Genomic DNA, 23,967 nt, shown 5'->3' on the forward strand with positions numbered 1-23,967 from the left:
TTGATCTTTGATTATTAGCAGGTAAATATGCCCAATGGTCTGTGATGGGATGTTAGATGGGGTGGGATCTGAGTTACTACAGAGAATTCTTTCCTGGGTGTCTGGCTGGTGAATCTTGCCCACATGCTCAGGGTTTAACTGATCACTGGAAAGGAATTTTCCTCCAGGGAAGATTGGCAGAGGCCTTGGAGGTTTTTCATCTTCCTCTGCAGCATGGGGCATGGGTCACTTGCTGGAGGATTCTCTGCACTTTGAGGTCTTTAAATCAAGATTTGAGGACTTCAGTAACTCAAACATAGGTTAGGGGATTGTTACAGGAGTGGGTGGGTGAGATTCTGTGGCCTGCATTGTGCAGGAGGTCAGACTAGATGATCGTAACGGTCCCTTCTGACCTTAAAGTCTGAGTCTAAAAGCTACAGCAATACTTACATCTGCGCATGTGCAGTGGGACAGAATTCCCCCAGAATTCTGTCTCCCACAGTTTTCTTTGCTTCCCTGCGTAAAAATGACTTTCTGATGGAGAAAGCAAAGGGAACCCACAAAAGTGGGCATGCACCGCTCCTCGGCAGCGCGGGTGCGTTGTTTCAGGCATCCGGAGCAGCCAATAGAGGTAAATTTGGGGGGACGGTCTGGGAACACCCCAGCTAATGGCTCCTACCCAGTGTGCCAGACTCAGCTGCTAATCTCAGCAGGGCTGGGAAGGGAAGGACTTCCTTTTCCCCTGCAAGGAGCAGCCAGGGCTGGGTCAGATCCATTCCCAGAAACCTCTCTGTCTGCAGGAAGCTCTACCCCCATCACTCCTCAGCCATCACTGCATGGAGCGCTGCTCCCCATTTGCTTTCCCCCCCCCCATGCATCCAGACCCACCCCCTACCCAGATTGCCCTGCCAAGCCTCACCCCCTGCATCCAGAACCTCACACACACACACACCCCGAGTCCCCTGAATCTGAACTCACACCCCAACAAACCTAACCCTCTGGATCTGGAATCCACCTTCTCCCAACCACCTCTGCCAAGCCCTACCTCCCTGCATCTGGACCTCACCCCTGCACCCAGACTGCCCGCCCCGCACTTGAACCCCCACCCGAACAAGCCCTACCCCACCTGCACCTAGACCACACTGACTAGCTCCCTGCACCTAGACCCCCCAACCCACTGAGCTCCACCAAGCCAGCACCCGGACCTACACCCCATCAAGCCAACACCCAGACCCACCCTGCTGATCCCCAACCTTCACCTGGACCCCCCCTTGCAGGCAGAGTCCCATTGCTTCCACACTCAGAAACCCTCCACCAACGAGCCCTTTTTCATCCAGATTCCCCCTGTACCCTCCCATCAAGCTGCCTGCACCCAGACTGCCCCACACCTGGATCTCCCCACACTAAGCCTCTCCACACTTGGATCCTTCTGGGCTGAGCATGCCTACATCTAGTGTGCATGGCCACAGAAGGGCAGGGCAGGGCCCCAGGGTGTTTCTGGGGCAGGTATGAAACTTGCGCTGCATCAGGGTTGGGTGCAGCCTCACTGCTGAGTCCACGTCTCCAGGTGGGGGCTGCAGGGTGATCTTCCACCTCTGTGCAGTCAGTGGCCTGTGCTCCCCACTGCCATGCTGGAGCCTCCACATTTATTTATTGACTAATAAAATTTACAGAATTTTAAGGGTTTTTTGTTACAGAATTTTTGGCGCAGAATGTCCTCAGGAGTAAATACTGATTGAACCTACAGCTTGACAACTGCCAGACATCCTGATCCAGCAAAACACTTATTCAGATGTTTAACTTTAAAGCATGTGAATTTTCCCATTGACTTAACAGTAAGCAAGTGCTTGCTCACATATGTTGCTGGGCTGGGTCTTGGGTCGATTGAGTCCTGAACAGCCAGCTAAGTCCTAGCTTCAAAGAGAGCTGAAAATTTTAAGCAGCAGAACTGGCTTAAGCATTTCTAGCTGGACCTTCAAAATCTGTTGCCTCCTCCAGTGTAATTCATACCTATCCACCTTTCTTGCATCACCGTGCACAAGGGCAACCAAACGATTCTGGTGAGCCTGGCTGTTTGTTGCTTTCAAATCTAGTGATGAGTCTACATTTTGAAGGCTATATTTGCAAAGAAAAGGGCTAGAAACTTAATGTACATAAACGCTGAGATTCTCCTCCACGGTGCCAAAGGAAGACTATTAAGAGGGGCTGGAGCAAGCCCCCTTGAATTCACCAGTTATGTAGGACAAATGCTGTGTTTGAAGGAAACAAAAAGGGAGAAGTAGGCAAAAGTTTGTAACAAATATTTTACTGTGATTGTAATATTAATGCAAAATCATTTTTATAGCGGTTAGTTTTACTTTTATCACCTCCTATTCAACCCATAAATTTAAAGTATCTTATGTAAATGCAAAATGAAAAATGCCAGTAGTGAAGAAACTGCAAAGGCGAGAGTTGTCCATATAATTTACTGAAAGAATGCAAACAAAGAAAGAGGAATGAATAGATTGACTGCTCTCATGGGGACAAGGAGAGAGCAGTGTCAAAAATGTACCCTGTATAAAGATGTGAAAAGTTAATATAACATCATGCAACGAGGTCTATTTCAGAACCTTGGGTAAAGCCAATTACTGTATTGCAGCTACATGTGTACAATAAATCCAGCCCTCTGTCACCAGAACCTCCTCATCTGGGAAAATGAACAGAAAAGGAGTCTTCAAGTAGCTATAAAACAAGCCTGTGATTTCTCCACTAAATTATCAGATACAAGATTCATGCTCAGATCTACAGAACTCATCGCAAGTCAGGTGTCAACTTCAGTCTCATAAATTCCATAGAAGCCCACTGACAGATTTGCTATGGTTCAGTAACCAGAGTAGGGACAGCCCTGTGAATTATTAGATGATTAGGCAAACTCACTGCATTTTCAGTTATATTTGCATGGTCACTACAACTTACTTCCAAGAACACTACAGGGAAGGAAAAGCTTGCAATAGTTATTCGTTTCAGATCTGGCTTCTTTCAAGCCTACTTTGAACTTGTTCCTATGCCTTGTCCTATACTGACCTGAAAAAGCGTCCATTTTCCTTTTCTTTGCATCTTCACCATGCTCTAATGACTAACACAGCTGTAGTTCCTTTAAATAGCACAATACTGGAATTGGGCAGGCATAGGGATGCAGTGACTTGCTTAAGCTTAGAAAGTGAGCCAACAGCAGAGCCAGAAATAGAAACATTTGGTCCTCTGACTCCCAGTCTGGTGCTATTAATTTTCCTCTCTAATATTTGGTAATCTTCTAAGGAGGGCCGTCAACTGATTTAAAAAAAATTAATCACACTTAATCGGACTATTTAACACTAATAGAATACCATTTATTTAAATATTTTTGAATGTTTTCTACATTTTCAAATATTGATTTCAATTATAACAATACAAAGTGTACAGGGCTCATTTTATATTTTATTACAATATTTGCACTGTAAAAAAAATAGTATTTTTAAATTCACCTAATACAAGTACGGTAGTTAACTTTCATGGTGACAAGATTGCAACTTACAAATGTAGAATTATGTACAAAATATAACTGCATTCAAAAATCAAATAATGTAACATATATGAATCCACTCAGTCCTACTTCTTGTTCAGACGGTCACTCAGACAAACAAGTTTGTTTACATTTGCAGGAAATAATGCTGCCCACTTGTTCACAATGTCACCTGAAAGTGAGAACAGGTGTTCTCATGGTACTGTTGTAGCTGGTGTTGCAAGATATTTACATGCCGGAAGCATTAAAGATTCATATGTCCCTTCATCCTTAAACCACCATTCCAGGGGACATGCGTCCATGCTGATGACAGGTTCTGCTCAATAACAATCCAAAGCAGTGCAGACTAACACATGTGCATTTTCATCATCTGAGTCAGATGCCATCAGCAAAAGGTTGATTTTTGTTTTTGGTGGTTTGGATTCTGTAGTTTCCTCATCGGAGTGTTGCTCTTTTAAGACTTCTGAAAGTATGCTCCCCACCTTTTCCCTCTCAGATTTTGGAAGGCACTTCAGATTCTTAGCTACAGCACTTGATGCTAGGTTTATCTCTAGAAATCTCACATCGGTACATTCTTCGTGTTTTGTCAGATCTGCAGGGGAAGGTCTTAAAATGAACAATATGCTGGGTCATCGTCCAAGACTATTATAACATGAAATACATGGCAGAATATGGGCGAAATAGAGTCGGAGACATACAATTCTCCCCTAAGGAGTTCAGTCACATTTAATTAATGCATTTTTTTTTAATGAGCATCATCAGCATGGAAGCATGTTCTCTGGAATGGTGGCCGAAGCAGTAGCCAGAGAATTAGCTGGCTAGAAAATTTCTATGCAGAATGAATTTTAAACCAAAGATTTCCACCACAAGTTACCAAACAAGTAGGTTTGTTTTCATTTGTTCATTGTCAGGTTATAACTTCATGGCACCTTCCATGAGGCAACAAAAATAGGTGTTCAATTAAGGTGGAATTAACTCCCTTTCTCCCTGCCCCTAGTAAGCAAGCAAGCAGGGTTGAGTGGGATGGAATCTACTCGCAACCCAGCGCATCAGCACTGACTCTCTACATCTGTCCTTCAGTAAATGGGTTGCAACAGCAGTGGATGCACCTTAAACCCACTATGAGGGCATTCCTACCCATTGGATCTATGTAAATATAGATCTAGTGTCCCATCCCTTGGCCCACCATGAAACCTTCCCTCTGCACCAGCATATGAGGCTTGAATCTACCAAGTGATCAGTGCTTGAGCCCTGATCCAGCCAAATACTTCAGCACAATGTGAATGTGCATTATGTGAAGCGTATGAGTGTTCCTGTTGAAGCCAATGGGACAATACTTATGCTTAAAGTCAAGCACATGTTGAAGTGCTTTGCTGGATTGTGACCAAGTGCTGAGAACTTTGTAGGACTGAGCCTGAATGCAAGCCATCTGTCATTCAGTGGAGATGCACATCAATGGAGAGAACACTTTTTTTTTGTTTTTTTTTAAAGTTTAGTATTGCTATATAGCCAAGTAGAGTTCATGTTGGTCATAAAATTTGTCTATTCCTCTGGGTGTGCACAAGGAAGTTTTGTTTCCATAATCTGATCTCAACCATGTGTGTGAATCTGCAGCCTAAAGCATATAGGGATATAAAGAGTGCAACAGAACATGATAAATAAATGTACTCTGTTGTGATGGGGTTAGTTAGGGCAGAATTCAGCCTTCTCTCTTTTACCTAAGAGATACACATGCTCCGTAAATTACAAACTACTTATTGACATCGGTATGAGCATAATCAGGCCCTTAGATTCCTTTCTCAGAATACTGTAGCGACCCATTTTAGAGAAGATACAAAAATCCTTTCCCTCCATGGGGGGGGGGAAATGTATTTTTAAATCTTGGTGCACTTTTCCTTTTTCAGCTTATAGTGTATAGAAGCAGACATCAGAGAAGAGCAAATTTGAATCATTAACTTACAAGCCTAGAACATGTTAAAGGGAGGGTTAAGCCTATATTAGCATTTAAGGGTAGAACTTACTGTTGAAGATTCTTAAGAGTGGTGCAGCATAACAGCACCTCTAGCATAAAACACTGAGAACTTTAACAAAACCCCAAACTAAAATCTAAGCTCTTAGCCAATTTTGTTAATGGGATATTTTGAAAACAGTACATATACCTGCTTTAAAAAAAAGGGGCAACTCTACTCCCCCTCCAAAAAAAAATTGGAAAGGAAATATCTTTCACTGTCAATGGAATAAGCAGAATATCACATAATCAGCAAAGCTGCACCCTGAAAGCTTGATCTTTGTGCTTTCCTAGTTGGAGAAATAATGTTTTCAGTGGCCTGATTGAGAGCTCCTTTTATTGCCACTGTTCAGTGGCTGAACTTATGTCCAGATATTAGGACATATGATAGGCATTTTGGGGTAGTTCCATAACCTGATCATACAGGAAGGATAATGTAGTGAGTAGCAAATGACTGATTTAAAAATAGAAATAATAAATATATTGTGGTTAACTGCAATTTTCTCAAACAAGAAAAGATATTGAATTTGTTTTGAGAATGATCTCAAGAGCTTTCCTTAATGTGCAACAAAGGCCAAGCTTCTTGAATGCCCCGTGTACTGTATAATATTGCTAACAAAGGAAAGACTATACAAGAAAGCAGGGGAGAGGTTTTTATTGACTGAATGTGGACAGAATGTGATTGATAGTGTTGCCTTTTTTCCCCTTTGTGCACTGTGCACAATAATTACTGTAGGCAGAACCTCATGTTTTAATATATTGTACCATAGCCTCTTTTTTGATTGAAATCCGTGTTCATTTCATCTTGACAGCAGTGCAGCGTTAGTTTCTCCTGTAACATTTTTAATAATTAAACAAGCTATTTAAATCTTGGCATTTTCATTATATTTGCACTAGTGCTATCCATTATTCTGTGGATTCAGTGAGTGTGTATTAAACCATACAAAAATTACTATAATATTAAATGTCGGGCACAATTCACAAATGCAATGCAGTTCAGAGTTGGGATGAAACACCATAGAATCATAGAAGACTGGGGTTCGATGAGATCTCAGGAGGTCATGTAGTCCAACCCCACCGCTCAAAGCAGGACCAACACCAACTAAATCATCCTAGCTATGGCTTTGTCAAGCCGGATCTTAAAAACCTCTAAGGATGAAGATTCCACCACCTGCCTAGGTAACCCATTCCAGTGCTTCTCCACCCTCCTAGTGAAACAGAAGCAGAGCTTTCATATCTGACGAAGTAGGTATTCACCACAACAGCTTAGGCTCCAATACATTTGTTAGTCTATAAGGTGCCACAGGACTCTTCGTTGCTTTTTACAGATCCAGACTAACACAGCTACCCCTCTGACACTAGTGAAATAGTGTTTACTAATATCCAGTATCAGCTGAGAACAGCTGAACTCCATCGTCTTTGGAACCCCCGTTCAGGTAGTTGAGGGCTGCTATCAAATCCCCCCTCATTCTTCTCTTCTGCAGACTGACTAACCCCAGTTTCCTCAGCCTTTCCTCATAAATCATGTGCCCCAGCTCTCTGGTCATTTTTGTTGCCCTTCACTGGACTCCCTCCAATTTGTCCACATCCTTTCTGTAGAGAGGGGCCCCAAAACTGGATGCAGTACTTCGGATGTGGCCTCACCAGTGCCAAATAGAGGGGAATAATCACTTCCCTCGATCTGCTGGCAGTGCTTCTACTAATGCAGCCCAGTGTGCATCTCATGCATTTTACACATTTCATACTGCCCACAGATTGCATTGATGAAGCTTCATGTCTAGTACACTTGTTATGGTAACTTTCCCCAATCTGAACCTTAGAGTCCAAAAGTTGGGGTACCAGCATGAATTCCTCTAAGCTCAATTACCAGCTTAGATCTGATAGCTGCCACCAATCAGGACTTGGAGTGCCTGATACATTCTGGTCCCCCCAAAACCTTCCCTGGGGACCCCCAAGACCCAGACTCCCTGGATCTTAACACAAGGAAAGTAAACTCTTTCCCTCACCAGTGCCTCTCCTAGGCTTTCCCTCCCTGGGTTACCCTGGAAGATTACTGTGATTCAAACTCCTTGAATCACAACACAAAGAAATCAGGTTTGTTCCCCCTCCCTTCTCTTCCCCTCCAGGTGTTCCCTCCCTGGGCTCCTGGAGAGATAGATTCAAGCTCCGTGAATCTAAAACAAAGGGATTCCACCCTTCTCCCCTCCCTTCTCCTTCCCTGTTAAGTACAGACTCAATTCCCTTGAGCCTCAACAAGGGGAAAAAATCAGACAGGTTTTAAAAGCAAAGCTTTTAATAAAAAGAAAGAAAAAGTAAAAGGTGTCTCTGTAATTTATATGGTAAAAGTTACAGGGTCTGTCAGCTTATAGAAACTGGAGAAAAAGCCTCCTCCAGCAGAAATACAATTTAAAATACTTCCAGCCAAATACACATTAGAACTCTACCAGCCAGATACACATTTGCAAATAAAGAAAACCAATTAAAAAGACTAAACCGCCTTTCTACTTGCACTTACTACTTGAATAGAAAATTAGAGCCTGTAGTATGTCCAGTCACTCTCAGATCCCAGAGAGAAACAGACAAAGAACACACACACAAGCTTCCCTCCACCCAGAGTTGAAAGTATCTTGTCTCCTGATTGGTCCTCTGGTCAGGTGTTGTTTGTTAACCCTTTACAGGTGAAAGAGACATTAACCCTTAGCTACTGTTTATGACAACACTTGAATAGCAGTGGATGCTTTCTGTTCACTTGATATAATTCTGGTGTTCAGGGTGTTATGTCACTGAGGGATATATTGCTTCTGAATGTAATCAAGTGATACCGCGTAACACTGTTCTATACACAAATAAGTCCAAAATACCACATACACTGGCGTTTATTTCCTCTAGGGCTATAATTATACAATGGCATCGCATATCTGACCTGCTCTTAGGTCTTGAAACCCCCTGATTTACTGGGCCTATAAGCTGAATTCTTTGCATGACTCATCTCTGCCTTACAGCACATAGCCTGTGAGACGGATTCTGAGCTTGGATACAACAGAATTGCTCCACTGAAGGCAATTTATGGCATGTTACTCAGATGAGACTCTGGCTATATATGTTCTGTAAGATACCACTGTTCCAAGAATTATGCACTACCAAGGTACAACAGGTTGAATTCTAACCTCAGGCTGAAACTCTGCTCTGAACTTCTTTTTTTAATGGGTCATTTCAGGACCTTATCCTTAAATTTTCAAACAATGTCCATTTGTAATCATGTGAGAATAAATTTTTTTTAGACACTGAACATGGAATTGCATTAAAATAAGGAAAATAGTATTACCACTAGTGCTATTTTGGCTCTTCCTTCATTTCACTATACAGCTTCTGCCTAAAATCACTCCCAACCTCCACCTGCATGGCTTTCTACTATAGATTCAAAGAAAGTATACATCCTTGCATCTCCACCGTTATTTTTTCTATATGATTGACATAACCTTATTCCCAGATTTTGGACCTTAGCGTCCAAAATATGGGGGTTAGCATGAAAACCTCCAAGCTTAGTTACCAGCTTGGACCTGGTACTGCTGCCACCACCCAAAAAATTAGAGTGTTTTGGGGCACTCTGGTCCCACTGAAAAACCTTCCCTGGGGACCCCAAGACCCAAATCCCTTGAGTCTCACAACAAAGGGAAATAATCCTTTTTCCCTTCCCCCCTCCAGATGCTCCTGGAGAGATACACAGACACAAGCTCTGTGAAACTACGCAGAGTGATTCCCCCTCTCCGTTCCCAATCCTGGAACAAAAGTACTTTCCTATTCCCCCAGAGGGAATGCAAAATCAGGCTAGCAATCCAACACACAGAACTCCCCTGATTTCTTCCTCCCACCAATTCCCTGGTGAGTACAGACTCAATTTCCCTGAAGTAAAGAAAAACTCCAACAGGTCTTAAAAGAAAGCTTTATATAAAAAGAAAGAAAAATACATACAAATGCGCTGTCTGTATTTAGATGATACAACACAGGGTCAATTGCTTAAAAGAATATTGAATAAACAGCCTTATTCAAAAAGAATACAAATCAAAGCACTCCAGCACTTATATTCATGCAAATACCAAAGAAAAGAAACCATAGAACTTACTATCTGATCTCTTTGTCCTTACACTTAGAAACAGAAGACTAGAAAATAGAACTACTTCTCCAAAGCTCAGAGGAAACAGGCAGACAGACAAAAGACTCAGACACACACTTCCCTCCACCCAAAGTTGAAAAAATCCGGTTTCCTGATTGGTTTTCTGGTCAGGTGTTTCAGGTGAAAGAGACATTAACCCTTAGCTATCTGTTTATGACACGCCCCCCAAATTGCAGACAGTGGGGAAGCTCACTGGCGGCAATTTCCTTCTAGAACTTGAAAATAAACAGATTAATACAACACATGCACCTTTACATATACTACTAAGTATATAACTAACAGACTTTTACATTTTAAGAACACTTTTTAAGTACTGGATTCTGGGAAACTCTCACGGGAGAGTGCATCAGCAACTTTGTTAGAAGCTCCTGTGATGTGTTGAATTTCAAAATCAAAATCTTGGAGAGCAAAACTCCAACGAAGAAGTTTCTTGTTGTTCCCCTTGGCAGTATGAAGCCACTTTAGTGCAGCATGGTCAGTTTGTAGTTGGAACCGCCGTCCCCAAACATATGGGCGTAGCTTTTCCAGGGCGTACACAATGGCATAGCATTCCTTTTTACTGACTGACCAGTGACTTTCCCTCTCAGACAGTTTCTTGCTGAGAAACACGACAGGATGGAAGTTGTGATCTGTTGCTTCCTGCATGAGCACTGCTCCTATACCACGCTCAGATGCATCTGTGGTTACTAGGAATGGTTTGTCAAAATCCGGGGCCCTGAGTACAGGGTCAGACATGAGCGTTGCCTTAAGCTGGGTAAAGGCTTTTTGACACTCATTAGTCCACTTAACGGCATTTGGCTGGGTCTTTTTGGTTAGGTCGGTCAATGGGGCAGCGATTTGGCTGTAGTGTGGTACAAATCGCCTGTAGTATCCGGCCAAGCCTAAGAAGGATTGGACCTGTTTCTTTGACCTTGGGACAGGCCACTTTTGGATAGCATCCACCTTGGCCTGTAGGGGGTTTATGGTTCCTCGACCCACCTGGTGCCCCAGGTAAGTCACTCTGTTTTGGCCTATTTGACACTTTTTGGCCTTAACAGTTAGTCCTGCCTGCCTGATGCGCTCAAAGACCTTTTCCAGGTGGAGTAGGTGTTCGGGCCAGGAGTCTGAAAAAATGGCCACATCATCGAGGTAGGCAACTGCAAATTCTCCCAGTCCAGCTAGTAGACCGTCTACCAGCCTCTGGAAGGTGGCGGGTGCATTTCGAAGGCCGAAAGGAAGGACATTGAATTCATACACCCCCGTATGGGTGACGAATGCTGACCTCTCCTTGGCAGGTTCATCTAGCGGTACTTGCCAGTACCCCTTGGTTAAGTCTATGGTAGAGATGAACTGGGCACGTCCCAACTTTTCCAATAGCTCATCAGTACGTGGCATTGGATAGTTGTCCGGACGAGTTACAGCATTTAGCTTACGGTAGTCCACGCAAAAGCGTATTTCCCCATCTGGTTTGGGTACCAGAACCACTGGAGATGCCCAGGCACTGGTAGATGGGCGGATTATACCCATCTGTAGCATGTTCTGGATCTCCCGTTCTATAGCAGCTTGGGCATGAGGAGACACCTGGTAGGGTGGGGTTCTGATTGGGTGAGCATTACCTGTATCAATGGAGTGGTATGCCCGTTCAGTCCGTCCTGGGGTGGCTGAGAACAATGGGGCGAAGCTAGTGCACAGCTCCTTGATTTGTTGCCGCTGCAGACGTTCCAGGGTGGTTGAGAGGTTTACCTCTTCCACGCCACCGTCTTTTTTTCCGTCGTAGTAGACACCGTCAGGCCACTCAGCATCATCTCCCTGGACTGTAAACTGACAAACCTGTAAGTCTCTGGAATAGAAAGGCTTGAGAGAATTAACATGGTACACTTTAGGCTTTAGTGAGGAATTGGGAAATGCTATGAGGTAGTTTACAGCTCCCAGGCGCTCTTGGACCGTGAATGGCCCTTCCCATGATGCTTCCATCTTATGGGCCTGTTGCGCCTTCAAGACCATAACCTGGTCTCCTACCTTGAAGGAACGTTCTCTGGCATGTCTGTCATACCAGGCCTTTTGCTCTTCTTGAGCATCCTTTAGGTTCTCTCTAGCAAGGGCTAAAGAGTGTCGGAGGGTGCTTTGTAGGTTGCTTACAAAGTCCAGAATGTTAGTTCCTGGAGAAGGCGTAAACCCCTCCCATTGCTGCTTCACCAACTGTAATGGCCCCTTAACCTCGTGACCATACACAAGTTCAAATGGTGAAAACCCTAAACTGGGATGTGGTACAGCCCTGTAGGCAAACAGCAACTGCTGCAACACTAGGTCCCAATTATTGGAGAATTCGTTGATGAATTTTCTTATCATGGCCCCCAAAGTTCCATTGAACCTTTCCACCAGGCCATTGGTTTGATGGTGGTACGGGGTGGCAACCAAGTGATTCACCCCATGAGTTTCCCACAGTTTTTCCATGGTCCCTGCCAGGAAATTAGACCCTGAATCTGTAAGGATGTCGGAGGGCCAACCTACCCTGGCAAAGATGTCTGTTAGGGCCAGGCACACAGTGTTAGCCCTGGTGTTGCCTAGAGCTACTGCTTCTGGCCATCGGGTAGCAAAGTCCACTAAAGTCAGTACGTACTGTTTTCCTCTGGGCGTCTTTTTTGGAAAAGGGCCCAGAATATCCACAGCTACTCGCTGAAAGGGGACCTCAATTATGGGGAGTGGCTGGAGAGGGGCCTTGACCTGATCTTGAGGCTTACCCACTCTTTGGCATACCTCACAAGACCGGACATACTTGGCAACATCCTTGCCCATCCCCTCCCAGTGGAAGGACTTCCCCAACCGGTCCTTGGTTCGGTTCACCCCAGCATGGCCACTGGGATGATCATGGGCTAAGCTTAAGAGCTTCCACCGGTACTTAGTTGGAACCACCAACTGTTTTTGCAGCTGCCATTCTTCCCGGTGTCCACCAGAAAGAATTTCCTTGTATAAAAGTCCTTGGTCTATAACAAACCGGGATCGATTAGAAGAGCTGAGAGGCGGTGGGGTGCTCTGTGCCGCCGCCCACGCTTTCTGAAGGCTGTCATCTGCTTCCTGCTCAGCCTGGAACTGTTCCCTTGAGGCTGGGGTCACCAGTTCTTCCTCAGACTGTGGACTTGGGCTTGGTCCCTCTGGAAGCGATGTAGGTGATGGGGTTGTTTCCGTTGCTGGTGAACCGCTCTCCGCTGGTGCACCTGAGGGTATTTTAGGCTCTGGCTGAGCCTTTTGGGTATGGCTGTTGTGTGCTTCTGCCAGTTCTGGCTCGCTGGCGCCCTCTGGCGTTGAGTTTGAAGATGTGGTTGCACTTGCTGGTGCTGGTTGCTGTTCCAGTTCCGGGCCTGGGACTGGAGATGCTGTGGCTGTTTCAGTGGTAGGCATGGAATCCGGGTCCACTACCTCTGTCTGGGTCTCTGGTAACACAGACGGGGCCTCTGTGGACGGCTCAGGAACAGGAATGGGTCTGGAAGCTTGCCTGGTTTGGCTACGGGTAACCATTCCCACTCTCTTGGCCCGCCTCACCTGGTTGGCCAAGTCTTCCCCCAGTAGCATGGGGATAGGATAATTGTCATAGACTGCAAAAGTCCACATTCCTGACCAGCCTTTGTACTGGACAGGCAGTTGAGCTGTAGGCAAGTCTACAGCTTGTGACATGAAGGGGTAAATTGTAACTTTGGCCTTTGGGTTGATGAATTTGGGGTCAACGAAGGATTGGTGGATAGCTGACACTTGTGCCCCCGTGTCTCTCCACGCAGTAACCTTCTTTCCGCCCACTCTCAAATTTTCCCTTCGCTCCAAGGGTATTTGAGAGGCATCTGGGCCTGGGGATCTTTGGGGTGATGGTGGTGTAATGAATTGCACTCGCATGGTGTTCTTGGGACAGTTGGCCTTGATATGTCCCAGTTCATTACACTTAAAGCATCTTCCATCTGATGGGTCACTGGGCCGAGGTGAGTTACTGGAGACTGGTGAGGTTGAAGAGTAGGGTATCTGTGGCTTTACTTGGGTGGTATGTAGGGTCTTTGGCTGTCCTCGGTTGTAGGGTTTATGGTCTGTGTGCCCCCTGGGGTAATCGTTCCCCTTGACAGTAGCTTTTTTGCTTTCTGCCAGTTCCATCCATTTGGCTCCAATCTCCCCCGCCTCAGCGATAGTTTTGGGATTTCTATCTTGTATGTACCGTGTGATGTCTTCAGGAACACCATCCAAGAACTGCTCCATTTGTATGAGGAGGTTCACTTCTTCCAAGGTTTGAATGTTGTTTCCTGTTAACCAGGCCTCATAGTTTTTTGCAATGTAGTAGGCGTGTTTGGGAAATGACACCTCTGGTTTCCACTTTGGGTTCTGAAGCGCCGACGGGCATGATCTGGGGTTATCCCCATCCGGTATCTGGCCTTGGTTTGAAAAAGTTTATAGTCATTCATTTGCGGCTTGGGCATTTCAGCTGCCACCTCTGCTAAAGGTCCACTGAGGTGTGGCCTTAATTCTACCATGTACTGGTCTTCGGGGATGCTGTACCCAAGACAGGCTCTTTCAAAATTTTCCAGGAAGGCCTCGGTGTCATCACCTGCCTTGTAGGTGGGAAATTTCCTGTGCTGTGGAGCAATAATGGGCGCCGGGTTGTTAGGGTTGGCTGGCACATGCAGCCCAGCTTTTGCCAACTCCAGTTCATGTTTTCTCTGCTTTTCCTTCTCTTCATTTTCTTTTTGTTGTTTTTCCATTTCTTTTTGTTGTTTTTCCATGTCTCGGCGGTAGGCCACCTCTTCTTCTTCTAGTTTTCTTTTGTGTGCTGCCTCTTGGGCTGCCTGTTTGATGCTTTCTTCCTTTTCTTTCAGCTCCATTTCTTTTTGTTTTATTTCTAGTTGTCGCCTGTGTTCAGCTTCTTTGATTTGGGCTTCGGCCTCCATTTTTGCCTTAGAAGTCATGATTCCTGCTTTCTTGTGTTGGGGTGCCCTCCGGTGTTTATCTTCTGCACTGCAGGCTCTGTTGCCTCCTGAAGTCTGCCTAGCAACAGTGCTTTTTTCCTTTTCTCTCTCTAGCTAATGTTCAATGAAGGGAAACCAGAAAAACCACTTAATTTGCATGCATATAAGTGCTGGTACTTGCCTCCTAATGGGAGGGCTATTGCATGACAAAAGACCCTCAACAGTCTTCTCGCTTAACATGCAAACCACAAACTGCTAGAGAGAGCAGAAAAAAAAAATTCTCTCTGGTTCCCTTTTAAAACCAAACTGTTTCTCTCTGCTAAAAAGCCCTTAGCAGAGAAAAGAAAAATATAATATTCCTACTGGCTTCTGGATTCTGTCTAGATCCCACCGCTGCTACACCATGACATAACCTTATTCCCAGATTTTGGACCTTAGCGTCCAAAATATGGGGGTTAGCATGAAAACCTCCAAGCTTAGTTACCAGCTTGGACCTGGTACTGCTGCCACCACCCAAAAAATTAGAGTGTTTTGGGGCACTCTGGTCCCACTGAAAAACCTTCCCTGGGGACCCCAAGACCCAAATCCCTTGAGTCTCACAACAAAGGGAAATAATCCTTTTTCCCTTCCCCCCTCCAGATGCTCCTGGAGAGATACACAGACACAAGCTCTGTGAAACTACGCAGAGTGATTCCCCCTCTCCGTTCCCAATCCTGGAACAAAAGTACTTTCCTATTCCCCCAGAGGGAATGCAAAATCAGGCTAGCAATCCAACACACAGAACTCCCCTGATTTCTTCCTCCCACCAATTCCCTGGTGAGTACAGACTCAATTTCCCTGAAGTAAAGAAAAACTCCAACAGGTCTTAAAAGAAAGCTTTATATAAAAAGAAAGAAAAATACATACAAATGCGCTCTCTGTATTTAGATGATACAACACAGGGTCAATTGCTTAAAAGAATATTGAATAAACAGCCTTATTCAAAAAGAATACAAATCAAAGCACTCCAGCACTTATATTCATGCAAATACCAAAGAAAAGAAACCATAGAACTTACTGTCTGATCTCTTTGTCCTTACACTTAGAAACAGAAGACTAGAAAATAGAACTACTTCTCCAAAGCTCAGAGGAAACAGGCAGACAGACAAAAGACTCAGACACACACTTCCCTCCACCCAAAGTTGAAAAAATCCGGTTTCCTGATTGGTTTTCTGGTCAGGTGTTTCAGCTATCTGTTTATGACAATGATGTGTTTAACAGGAATCAATTTTCTACAGCAAGTTATGGATCCAGATGGATCATTTGTTTGTCCAGATCTGACAATCTGCAGGCTTTGTGGAAGGTTTTGTCAGTTGATTCACTTATGCTGTCAGACCTTCCAAAGTGTAAACTCTCATTCAGTAAGTTTAATAGTACTCAATAGGATTGTCTCTTTTCACTAAATAGCATACTCATGACGATTGACTAGGATCAGATCATAATTCACCTGAGTCTGGAAACAGCTTGAAGATGCCACTTATTTCTTATGTTCCAGGTATCTGGATCAGTCTCAACTACATGGACTTTTGGGGGACACCTGTGTCCAGTGACAATAGCTGGTGTTTCCCAGTGTTTTTCCTCATCTGATTTTATCAAGACCAAGTCTCTTGGTTTAAGGTTAAATAAGTTTCAGGCAGCATTTTGATAGTTAAAGAATCATAGAACTGGATGAGACCTTGAGAGGTCATCTAGTCCAGTCCCCTGCACTCATGGCAGGACTAAGTATTATCTAGACCATTCCTGACAGGTGTTTGTCTAACCTGCTCTTAAAAATCTCCAATGATGGAGATTCCACAACCTCCCTAGGCAGTGCTTAACTACCCTGACAGTTACGTTTTTCCTAATATCCAACCTAAACCACCCTTACTGCAGTTTAAGCCCATTGCTTCTTGGCCTGTCCTCAGAGGTTAAGAAGAACAATTTTTCTCCCTCCTCCTTGTAACAACCTTTTATGTACTTGAAAACTGTTATCATGTCCCCTCTCAGTCTTCTCTTTTTCTAGGCTAAACAAACACAATTTTCCAGTCTTCCCTCATGGGTCATGTTTTATAGATCTTTAATCATTTTTGTCACTCTGCTCTGGACTTTCTCCAATTTGTGCACATCTTTCCTGAAATCTGATGCTCAGAACTGGATACACTACTCCAGTTGAGGCCTAATCAGCATAGAGTAGAGCAGAATTATTACTTCCTGTGTCTTGCTTACAACACTACTGCTAATACATCTCAGAATGATGTTTGCTTTTTTTGCAACAGCATTACACTGTTGACTCATATTTAGCTTGTGGTCCACTATGACCCCCAGATCCCTTTCCACAGTGCTCCTTCCTAGGCAGTCATTTCCCATTTTGTATGTGTGTAACTGATTGTTCCTTCCTAAATGGAGTACTTTGCATTTGTCTTTATTGAATTTCATCCTATTTCCTTCAGATCATTTCTCCAGTTTGTCTAGATCATTTTGAATTTTAATCCTATCCTTCAAAGCACTTGCAACCTCTCCCAGCTTGGTATCGTCCACAAATTTTAAGGGTACTCTTGTGATACAGTAGGGCCAGAGAGCAGTGGGAGAGTGGTTAAGGGGAGATATATGAGCCCTAGGCTAATTAAGCCATGGTTCCCTGTAGACTAGGGAAGGTTATTTAGAGTTTAATTGGAGCACCTCTAGCCAATTAAGGCCCTGTCAGGAACCTAATAAACACCCCCTGCTTCAGGCAGACAGTGTGGAGCGAAGAAGGAGAGGGCTGGAGTTTGGAGGTGTGTTGCTGAGTACTGAAAGACCAGAGACCCGGAGGAAGGGAGACCTGGCCCCAGCAGAGCAGGGACACTCCCTTCCCAGTGTCAAGGACCAAGGATAAACCTACCTAAGGGGAAAGATGGTAAGAAACCTGCAGTGGTTGAGAGGGGCTGGGGCTCAGAGTGAGGAGCAAACCCAGACCCCTTCCCCGTTTCCCTCCTCTACCACCTTCCCAAGCCACTAGTGGTGCCCTCAGTGCCCCAAGAGCAGGGACAAGGGATGGCATCCTAGCCCCCCGGCCAAGAAAAGTGTGGGATCCACCATGCCAAATCGGCCATTTTGTCACATTCTCTATCCCATTATCCTAAATCATTGATGAAGATAGTGAACAGACCCAAACCCAGAACTGATCCCTACGTAACCCCACTTGTTATGCCCATCCAGTATGACTGTGAACCACTGATCACTACTCTCTGGGAATGGTTTTCTAAACAGTTTTACATCCACCTTATAGTATCTCTATCTATCTATGTTGCATTTCCCTAGTTTGTTTATGAGAGATCATATCAAAAGCTTTACTACTATCAAGATATATCATGTCTACTGCTTTCCCCTCCATCCACAAGGCATGTTACTCTGTCAAAGAATGCTATCAGGTTGGTTTAACACTATTTGTTCTTGACAAATCCATGATGACTGTTCCTTATAACCTTATTATCTTCTAGATGTTTGCAAATTGCTTGATTATTTGCTCCATTATCTTTCCAGGTACAGAAGTTAAGCTGACTAGTCTGTAATTCCCTGGGTTGTCCTTATTTCCCTTTTAATAGATTGGCACCATATTTGCCTTTTTCCAGTCTTCTGGAATCTCTCCCATCTTCCATGACTTTTCATAGATATTCGCTAATAGCTCAGATATCTCCTCAGTTGGCTCCTTGAGTATTCTAGGATGCATTTCATCAGGCTGTGGTGACTTGAAGACATCTAACTTCTCTAAATAATTAACTTGTTCTTTTCCTGTTTTAGCCTCTGATCTTACGTCATTTTCACTGGTATTCACTATGTTAGAAATCCAATCACCACCAACCTTCTTGGTGAAAATTGAAACAAAGAAATCATTAGGCACCTCTGCCATTTCCACGTTCTGTTATTTCCCCGCCTCACTGAGTGGGGGACATACCTCTTGCTTCTCATGTATTGGTAGAATGTTTTCTTGTTACCCTTTATGTCTCTAGCTTGTTTGATCTCGTTTTGTGCCTTGGCCTTTTAATTTTGTCCCTACATACTTGTGTTATTTGTTTATATTCATCCTTTGTAATTTGACCAAATTTCCAGGGTGGTCTCTTGCCATACTTACTATTTTTCCTACACAGTGGGATAGTTTACTCTTGTGCCCTTAATAATGTCTGTCTGAAAAACTGCCAATTATCTTCAATTGTTTTTTCCCCCTTAAACTTGCTTCCCATGGGATCTTACCTACCAACTCCATGAGTTTGCCAATGTCTGCCTTCTTGAAATCCATTGTCTTTATTTTGCTGTTCTCCCTTTCCTTAGAATCATGAACTCTATCATTTCATGATCACTTTCATTCAAGCTGCCTTCCGCTTTCAGATTCTCAACCAGTTCCTCACTATTTGTCAAAACCAAATCTAGAACAGCCTCTACCCTAGTAGCTTTCTCCACCTTCTGAAATAAAAAATTGTCTCCGATACACACTCCAAGAACTTGTTGGATAATCTGTGCCTTCCTATGGTGTTTTTCCACCAGATGTCTCAGTAGTTGAAAAAGAAGAATAGCCTTATATTATTTAAGAAGGGCCACTTTGAACAATAATTAACTTCTATTGACCCATGAGCAGCTGAGCTGGGCTTACTCTGGAGGTTGACAGCACGTTGCCAGGTAGTTCAGGAGGAGAAATACACATCTTTGTCATAAAATTAAGTTGGCAATCTGCACTGCTCTCTCCACTAGCCCACTTGTGATTGGGAAGGAATAGTTGGAAGCAGTGTTCTTGAAATTCATATTCAAAGCTGCCTAATACTCCCTACCACATCACTTAGTGTTATTTATAAAGAATGGTAGCTCTATCAGTTTCTCTGCCTTGGAAACCAAATACATTTCAGTTTGTTCTGCTGTAAAGAAAAAAAATGGAGATTGATTGGAAAATAGGGATAATGATACTGTCCAGCTTTTCAACATGCTTTGAACTCTACTGATGAACAGTGCTCTTTGAGGTAGGTACATAGATATAGATATATATTTTTAAATGCTGAAAATGCCTTTGTATTTTAGGCCAATGAAATGTGTGTTGTTTGCCTAAATAGTGGAAACTTCGAACTTTAGACCAGCAACAAATTAGTCTGCCCCCTTTGTCACCCCTTCCCTCCACTCTGGAGCAAGGAGGCAGCATGGGAAGAATTGTGATTCATTGCTGTGTTGCAGTCACAGTGCTTCCTGGGGCTATCCCTGACCTAGTACAGCTTACCATCCTCTGCTCAGATCTGTGCCTAAAGTCACAAATCTAGCCTTTTGTGACTGTTAGCACAGACTTGGACATTCTATATGGATGCGAATGATTGAACACTGGGCTATGCGTGCCTATTCAGAAACCTAGAAAAGTTGACTTTCTGGAATCTTTCCAGAGGAGGTTAAGAAAAGGACATGGCTCTCTATTCCTCAGTCTAGTGTTTCATCTTTGCACTGGTTCATTAAAAAGAACCCCTAAAGTTATGTTATGTTTTTGTTTAATAAAATTAAAGCCATTAATGCAGTATTCTGGAATATTATTTCAGTTTAAATGTTGTTGAAGTGGATTTTTCAATTCAGTCTGTGACTTTGAAGCCATAGGAGCAACTTTGTACTTGAATCCAGTGAAGAAGCTCTTGATGTAATAAATGAAACACCAGGGAAAAATTAAGGATAACAATTTTACTTTCCCCTTTTGACTTCGGCTATTTATTTTAAGAAAAAAATGCTTTCTGAAGGTGTTCAGAACGTTTTGATATATATAAAATCTGACAATACCAGCATGTCTTTGCTTATATGTTTTATGTATTCTTGCCACATAACAGTAGGAAATGTAACATACAGCTGAGAATGAAATATAAACTCCCCTAATGCATAAGATATATTGTCAGTGTCAATTCAAGCACAATAAAAAATGAGTGAGTAATATGTATGTACAAAAAACTACCATATGTGATTGCATGATGACTCTTGTTTCACACTTCTCCTTAAAATGATGCCAGAAGCTGCAACCTGTGCTTCATGCCACTGGAGATTCTTCTTCTAAGGCTGTTTGTATTTTAATCTCATTGATTCTGTTCTGACTCCAGCTGCATACTATATGAATGTCTCGCTGAGTCTGAAATCTTTACTGTGGCACAAGATTTTTATGGTGAAATTCATGTCTGTCACATAAAACAAGGGTAAAATACCTCACCTGGCTGATTATATTTTCCCCAGCAGGTGCTCCTCATCCACTTCCCCTCCCCCCCAAGAAACCTTTGTCATGGAGTGTGGGGAGTCAGGGCCCTGCACCTCCACTTCCTGCGATTTACCGTGACTTTAAGCCAGCCAGTAAAATGGAAGGTTTATTAAATGACAAACACAGTCCCAAACAACTTGTAGGTACAACCAGGACCCCTCAGTTAAGTTCCTCTGGGGGGTGTGGGGCAGGGAGCTTAGACCCTCCCTTCCCCCCAGACTGCTCCATACTGAAACCCCCCCTCCAGCCATCTCACCCAGCCTTCCCCGAGGCTCCTCGTTTAGCCTTTGTCCAGTTTTCCAGGCAAAGGTGTCACTTGGCCCCAACCCCCATCCTGGCTCAGGTTACAGGCTCAGGTGTCATCCCTCAAGTGAAGTCACCCACTGCTATCCCATCCCCAATGCAGACAGTCCTAGTAAAACTCCCCTGAGACAGCCCCAGGTCAATCCTCCCCACTCCCTGCTCCATCACAACCTCCTCTGCCCCACCTTTCCCCTGAGGCCCCCTGCCTGCCACTCCCTTCTCTCTTCCCCCTTTCCCCAAGTGCCTCCTATGCACCAAACAACTGATTGGTGGCCAGCCCCAGGAACCAGTGTGGCTGATGGGTTCTGAGCGCCCCTTGTTTTTTTCCTGTGGGTGCTTGAGCCCAGGAGCACCCATGGAGTCAGCGCCTATGCCTGAAGCCAAAGCATATGCCAGAAGTGGTAGTAATATCCTGCCAAGTGAATACTATAGGCTGTAAACTGGAGTAGTAGCTGTAGCTTGGATCAGTGAAAATGTGGACTGAGCCCTGCATCGTTCTTTCAGCCAAAACTCCCAGTGAGATCAATGCAGGGGGGGAGGTGGAGTTTTGCCTGAGTGAGGATGTCTGGTTTTGTCTCAGGATTGTAAGTATGAACATTCAGATTTTTTAAAGTTTTCTGCTCCTTGGCAGTTAATACGAATCATGCATAGCTTTTGATCTCACCTTGGCCTCATCTTCCATCCACTAAATTAGTCAGTATTGCAATTATCCAGACATTTTTCTCCCCTCCTCCCCCTAATCCCTCTCCTAAATCATTTGATTATATAGATGTTCCTCGATGAGGCATAGTTACATACTGTTTCCAGCTTTATGCCAAATTTTTTTGAACTGTCCTGTGAAGTTAAGTACCTTGGTTTTTTGATGCCCAACTTTTGAGTCTTTTTAAGGTATCTCAAATTGGGCCCCCAAAATCACTAGACACTTTGGAAAATCTTAACTTCATTGTTCAGCTGGTTTTGAATTAACTGTGTAAAAAAGAATGTGCAGAACATTTGTTTTAGTTCTTGTTTCCAAAGGCTGCAGTCCTGAGAGTGGTCTGCCAAGTTGTCCACATCTATGTCCATTTCTTTGAGGTCTCACTTGCACACATCTTTGAAACACAATTTTGGGCGTCCTTTGGGTCTTTTTCCACAATCCCGTTCGCCATAGAGGATGTCCTTTGGGATATGCCCATCATTCATTCCCCAGTGGAGGCGTGTCTGAGGAGTGTTTGCATGCTGGGTATGCTGGCCTGTTCAAGCACCTCAGTGTTGGTGACTCTGTCCCTGCAGGAGATCCAAAGATTCGACAAAGGCAACACATATGGAAGCTGTTGAGCCTCTTTTCCTGAGGAGAGTATAAGGTCCATGTCTCGCTCCCATACAAAAGTGTGCTAATAACACATGTATGATACACACAGCTTAGTAATGCATTAAAAATATAAAGTGATAGTGTTACATTTACATGTAGATATAATAAAGCAGAAAGGAAATCACTTGTTCCACCCCCATTCCAGAAAAATAGATAAAGATTCCCGTTAGAAGTTTGAGGGGCTCAGTTGTGCCACAGTTGTTGACTTTTCCAGGCCTGGGGGAAAATAAAAAATGTAGCCATAAATAAGTGATAGCAGTATACCTGAATAACGTATCAAGGTTCTGAAGGGTTCTGCACCCACTGGCCTGAATTGCAGCTGTCCATTGCAGTCTAGCACCTTGTGTTAACAGTTGCTGTTTTTTCTCCCAGAGCTGGTTCACACTTTTTTGGTGACTCATGTCAGAGGCGCAAATGAAGCAAGGAAAAATTTTAATTAAGTTTTTATTTATAACTAAGTTTAAGAGGGGGTATTGGAAGAAGGGAATAAGAATGAAAGAACCAGTTTTCTGCAACATCACTGTAGAAAAAAATATTTTTAAAAATACATAATTAGCTGCTACTTTCAGAGTACTCTCGGGGACTAAGCCCGAGTTGCTTGTTACACATAGGTGATTAACATTATAACCCAGTTCTGTCAATCATACTCACAGCTAGTAACATTGCCAGTACTTGGTAGTCCCTTTGACTGCATTGGGATTACTCCTGGGAATAAGTCTTTGCAGGATTGGGCCCTTAAATAATAAAGTCGTGAATCTAAAAAATGTACACAGATTTACCATAAATACAACATACCCACTCCTATTTAGTTTAATTGGCTCTTGTATTCAAGTAAAACAGTACAGCAGTTACTGTAGAGCTAGAACATTGCTGGCCATTTCCTTTATTCCGTTGTTTTATGCCTTCTCTTCCTTTTATAAATAATGAATTATATTTTACTAATATTGCTTGCCATCGCATTCAAAAGTCATGAGTCAATCCCCCCCATCCTAAAATTGGCTTAAAAATAATAAAACGTTAAAAATTTTTTAATTTATTTGCATTTTGTGGTGTGGTGTTTTTGTGTTGGGTTGGGTTTTTTTGTCTTTTTTTTAAGCTTCAAGGATTCACTTTTTTTTAAATGAAAGATGAGATTCACGTGACTCCAGGAGGTAGGGCTTTAAAAAAACACTAAATATTATGAGACGTGGTGAAATAGTGAGTTAGCAACACATTGATTTACTGTATTAATAAGAAAACTCACTCAGATTCCAAGTAAGTTGTTAATGTTAGGTAAACCTGGTTGACATTTGGAGTTTTTCTCTGAGAAATTTCAATGCTTCAGAATTTGTTTTCAATCCAAAATATTCACTATGATTTTTTTATTACAACTCCTCATATTTTTTCCTAAATAAAATTACATCAAAATGGAAACATTCCTGTGGAAAGTTTCT

The 23,967-nt window shown here is 43.4% G+C and overlaps 1 protein-coding gene and 1 long non-coding RNA gene across 2 annotated transcripts in view; one reads left to right on the top strand and one right to left on the bottom strand.

The window, feature by feature from the left end:
- The window catches only part of LOC115644955 (putative uncharacterized protein DDB_G0272516), a 330,288-nt gene that overhangs the window by 209,884 nt on the left and 96,437 nt on the right, over positions 1 to 23,967 (top strand). The gene's annotated exons all lie outside the window — the stretch shown is intronic.
- Positions 638 to 20,946, bottom strand: LOC115645833. The gene is made up of 3 exons (XR_003998840.1): positions 20,934 to 20,946; positions 20,503 to 20,506; positions 638 to 797 (listed from the first exon to the last, which is right to left on the bottom strand). It is a non-coding gene; the product is annotated as an uncharacterized LOC115645833 (long non-coding RNA).

The sequence above is a fragment of the Gopherus evgoodei genome, chromosome 2 (assembly GCF_007399415.2).
Source record: "Gopherus evgoodei ecotype Sinaloan lineage chromosome 2, rGopEvg1_v1.p, whole genome shotgun sequence".
Classification (NCBI taxonomy): Eukaryota; Metazoa; Chordata; order Testudines; family Testudinidae; genus Gopherus; species Gopherus evgoodei.